Source organism: Macadamia integrifolia, unplaced genomic scaffold (genome assembly GCF_013358625.1).
Source record: "Macadamia integrifolia cultivar HAES 741 unplaced genomic scaffold, SCU_Mint_v3 scaffold151, whole genome shotgun sequence".
In the NCBI taxonomy this organism is placed as follows: domain Eukaryota; kingdom Viridiplantae; phylum Streptophyta; class Magnoliopsida; order Proteales; family Proteaceae; genus Macadamia; species Macadamia integrifolia.
The window spans coordinates 721,005-726,095 of record NW_024868240.1 but is presented as its reverse complement, the minus strand read 5'-3'; the positions used below and the strand labels follow the sequence as shown (position 1 = coordinate 726,095).

The 5,091-nt window shown below is 40.2% G+C and overlaps 1 protein-coding gene across 1 annotated transcript in view; it reads left to right on the top strand.

The window, feature by feature from the left end:
• The first annotated feature begins 4,689 nt into the window (after positions 1–4,689).
• Positions 4,690–5,091, top strand: part of LOC122064037 (glutamic acid-rich protein-like) — a 2,822-nt gene continuing 2,420 nt past the window's right edge. Inside the window, exon 1 of the mRNA XM_042627732.1 lies at positions 4,690–4,825. The gene's annotated coding sequence lies outside the window, so the exon portion shown is untranslated. The remainder of the gene's footprint in view (positions 4,826–5,091) is intronic.

The window sequence follows — 5,091 nt, the reverse complement described above, 5'->3', positions numbered from 1 at the left end:
AAGAAATGATCAACTGTCTCACTATTCCTTTTTCCTCACACAATTCTTTAAATTGATCAGATAAATATTCGCGTCCATATTCAGTTCGTAGAATCTTTAGATTCCTACTTAATCGATTCTTAACCTCAGTCACAAAGCGCTTGAAACAATCCAATGCTTCATGACGGTGAGCTATCAAATAAACATAACCAAATCGCGAATAGTCATCTACAAAAGTGAGAAAATAGGAGGCCCCATGTCTTGCTTTGACATTCATGGGTCCACAGATGTCCGAATGTACTAGCATTAAGGGCTAAGTTGATTTGGAAGCCTTTCCAAAAGGCTTACAATGGGCCTTACCTGCCAGACAGGGTTCGCATATAGGTAGGTCAACTTTAGCGAGTGAGCCTAAAAGGCCTGCTCTAGCTAAACATGACATCCTGTTCCGCCTTATATGACCTAGTCTAGCATGCCAAGTCACAGAATCTAAATTACTGTTAACTACAAATGAAGAAGAAGAACTGACATTTGCATTAATTAAATTTAGTTTAATAAAACCATTGTCAAGAGTACAGTGCCCCCCAAGGGCATCTTTAAACATCAAATCTAAAGAATTGAAGGAAAAAAACTAGAGTATCTAAACTCTAAAAGTGTTGTAACAGAAACGAGATTATGCATCATGTTCGAAGCATAAAGAACATCATGGAGAAGAAGAAGGTAGCTTGTTCGCAAGTGGAACTGAACTGTTCAAACTCCCAGAACATCAATGCTGGCGTCATTTCCCATAAATACACTTTGAGCTCCTAGGGGCGCTTTGTGATAATCTACGTAGCCACCTCTTTCTTGCGTGAAGTTTTTGGTTGCTCATGTATCAACAATCCAATTTGACTGCATTAGGGCAACCAAAACATGTGTACTAACACAAGTACAAGGAGAAAAAGATAGGGGTTGTACCTTCTTTGGCTAGTACAATCACGAGCAAAGTGTCTAAGTCCCTAGCAGTTATAGCATCTCTTCTTAGATATGTCCTTCTTGTTCTCACGCATGCCCCTCTTGCGTTTGCCCCCTTGGGCAACAAGAGTTGTGATCCGTGTCGCCTCTAAGCGCTCTGCCTCCAGCTCAAGGTGCTGGGCAAGATCAGCTAGCGTCTTGATAGTCTCAAGATGGGCAAGGAAAAATTTCATTTGTGCCCATGAATCAGGGAGTGTCTGAATCAATGCCTGAATCTGCTGCTCATCAGAGAGCTCATGTCCCGCATCCTTAAGTTTGTGGATCATTTCTTTCACAACTCTGATGTTTTCAGGCATCTTATGCTTTGGGTCTATTCTATACATCTCAAACTTGAGGATCATACATCTAAGTCTGGTAGTGGATGTACCTCCAAATGCACGCTTGAGCTCGTCCCACATGGACTTAGCTGTAGGGAACTTCTCATAGTCCCCTATAATGTCATCATGCATGGCACTGAGCATGATGTAGTGTATACTTCAGTCCTTTTTTACCCAAGTAGCATAGGCATCCTGGTCTTTGCTGGTCTGAGTAGTCTCTTTGCCTAAGGGAGGGCAATGTGGTCCTTCCATTTATGTGGTCAGGTATTCAAGGCAGTCTTGCTCATTGAGCAGATACTGGATTTTTCGTTGCCACTATTCATAGTTTTCGTGGCCTTCCAGTTTGTCCCCTCTGTTCAAGTCAGCGATCACATTCTTTGATGCCATTTCTACATCCATATTGCAAAGGAAACATAATGAGTATATTTCTAAGTACTTTGTACATTGCCACTTGGAACCCTATCAGAGTTAATTATTTATGATGCATAATGTGGGACCAATCATCTCGTATAACTCAATGTCAAACCCCACTAAATATGTATCAGAGATAATTAATTCTAAAGGTTACTAGCAATGTTCAATGGAGGAATGGGCATCTCCAAAAACATAAAACGCGCCATACATACGGGTGCGCGGGGTCCCTCAGAAAGAACCCTTTTGGTACTTTTGGTGGCGTGTCATGGTGACTCTACTGTATGTCTCACAGTGGGTGCACAACCCCCATTACAAGGCTTCGAAAAATATAATACAACATGTCCTTAAATATTACATCATCATTAAAATCCTACTACAATCTATTGGAAAGCGCACCACTGAGAGACAGACACATAGGCACCACTGCGCACATACATAAACACGCCATCACACAGTACCAAAGATACATACACGTTTATATATATATACATAAATAACATAATACGTAAAAATAGACCCCATCAAAGGTATGGACTCATGTATAAATGCATTAATGAAGTGGGCCAAACACAAAAGAAATTAGAAAGATTTAAAGCCCATATAAGTTTTAATTAAAACAATAATACTCATTCATAACATAGACCCACAAGCCCATTAACAATATAGGCACAAAAGCCCATTAATAGCATAGGCCCACAAGCCCATTAGTCTATTAAAGTTTTAATTAAAACTCAATAGCCATTACAATTGATACAAATAAAAAGAATGCGATTCCATGACTTGGTATAGTGGTAAGACAGTAAGCAATCCATATTGGAAGTCTCAGGTTCAACACACTCTATTAACATATTTAAATGTTTTTATTTAAAAAAACTTTACTAAGTCCAGCCCAGGCCAGACCGAACCAAAACATTTCAAGCCGGACCAAAATCATAATTGAATCGAATTGAATCAGTCAGTCTAAAAAATGGTCCAGGCCAGTCCAGGTCGGATTACTCAAATCAGATCGGACTACACCAAATTAAACCAAACCTGTTCGGGTCAACCCACCTCATGGGCTGTCGGGTTGGGTTGGTCTTAGGTCGGGTCGAATCTCCTGGGTTGGGTCGCGTTGGATTTCGGGTCGAACTTCCTGGGTCGGGTTTCAGGTCAGGTTATTTGGCCCAGCTTGTGTCCAATGGGTCTTGGGTTGGGCCCATGGGTTTAGCCTCATGGGTTGGCCCATTCATGCTCACAAAAATTAGAAAAAACAACCTGCGTAATAGGTTTAGTTTCTCCCTTTTTTTTTTTTAATAATACACGGCCACACAATCGACAGCGTCGCTGCCCCACCTTTGGTTTGCTGTGGATGATGCCGGTGGCTCCGTTGGCTGTGTTTCTGCATCCCATAAGCCAAATAGAAAAAAAAAAACACTCATATGCTTACTCATTAGTTACCCATAGTTAGGGTTCCAAACCCTAACCACACCAAACAACCAAACAACTTTATGCTGGCCACTGTCGGCGACCCAAATCGAAACGGGGCTCTGATACCAATGTTAAACTTTAGGGAGTTTCACATACCAATTTGAAGATCCGGCTTAATAGTAGAAGTGGCACAGGAGGTGCTCTCATTGCATTCCCGTCAAAGTCTCCTTTACCACTGCGTTTCCATGTTACAAACTGCGAACCCTTGATGGAGGTTCCAGGAATGGGATACGAGAACAAATCTCAAGCTATTTCCAAGAGTGGGAAGATTCAAAGAGGGGAGAGCCTTAGAGAGAGCAGAAATCGTACACTCACGTGACCTCCCATCACTTATCATCTACCTAACTTATAGAGTCCCAGTTGAAAATATGTTAAAAGTCATGGGTGGGGTCCACCCACATATTCATTGTGCCTAAGTGGGCTACTTGAGGGAACGTGAGAAGAGAGTGAGAGAGATTCTCTCAATCGTCCCACCCTATTCTCTGCTTTATTGGATTCCAACTGAGACTCTTTTGCTTTCACTGGGCTTGGGAAGCCTTGAAGAAAAAGAGTGGGCAACGGTAGATGGAGAGAGAACAAAACAGTTTTGAAAAAAAAAAAATGAAAAGCAAATAAGGAGTCATTGCAGTCATGCTTTCTGAACCAAAGGAACCCAGATAGTGAACGAGATAATAGTTGATTGGAAATTCCTATGAGTAATTATATGCCTTGTCAATGGGCTAGAAATTCTTAATGTTCATCAACATCTTAGATGGGTTTAGCACCACTTGTTTATTAGAGATTTGGTGAAGTGAGGAGGATTACATAGTACTAGAATGTGAAAACTGTTTCTTGTTGTTGGAGCAATGCTTGTTATTCATTCTCATCATCACTGTCAGCAGCAGTAAGTAGGTGGCTGATGTTAAGTTAGATACCACATAGGGCTACAGTTGCCTGCCTTGAGGCAAGCATCAGTAGTTGTGGTTCAGGGTCAATCAAGGTCATTCTGGCCGTGCCCTGTAAATCTCATACAAGGATTTAAATCTTAGGAATTCGATCAATATCCAAATCTATATTCAACTTGAATTGGTTGAGGTATCAATCTGGTTGATCTGATACTGATACTTATGCTTAAAACCTTGATCCCATGCCTTTCAACTTTTTTACATAATTTAACAAAGAAACCTCATTCCATCCAAAAAAAAAAAAAAAAAACCGCATAATAGGTAATTTCACGATCAACAGAGACACATGATTTTAGGGTTTAATATGGTTTAGATTTAGATTCCATTAATATGGTTTACACTTTATTCTGGTTGGTTTGATTCGATTCAAACCGATGATTTCTATCTAAAATCAAAATAGAATCCAACCGAATGAAATTTCATTTTCAAATCAAAATCGAACTAATTTTTTTTTTCCTTTTCAATTCGATTCAATACGGTTTTAAACGGCCGGTTTTGGTTCGGGCTATAAATTGACACCTATAGTATAAGGATATAACTCCTCTCTCGCTATTTATTTCCGATTTTGCCCTGAATGCGGCTTCACCTTCTCAGGTCCAAATAGAGTTCTCTTCAAAACGCTGTGCTTGCAACACTCTAACCTACAGCCCTTGAGAAGCAGAACTACAGAGAAGAACACGGTATCTCCTGCAGGTAGCTTTTCTTTCAACTCTCTCTCTCTCTCTCTCTCTCTCTGTGATGTTGATTGAGTATTTCAGCTACTTATTTCTGTGCCTTTGTAGACTACTAGAACTTTGAATTCTGTTGTCTGGAATTTAAATCATTGACTGTGAGTCATGATCTAGTTTCTTGTTTTCAACTGCTTCTTCTGTATGAATTTTTATTTGTGTACTCAAAATTTTCCTTATTTTTATTCTATTCCTGTTTGTTGTATGAACATGGTTCTTCTCCCCCCCCCT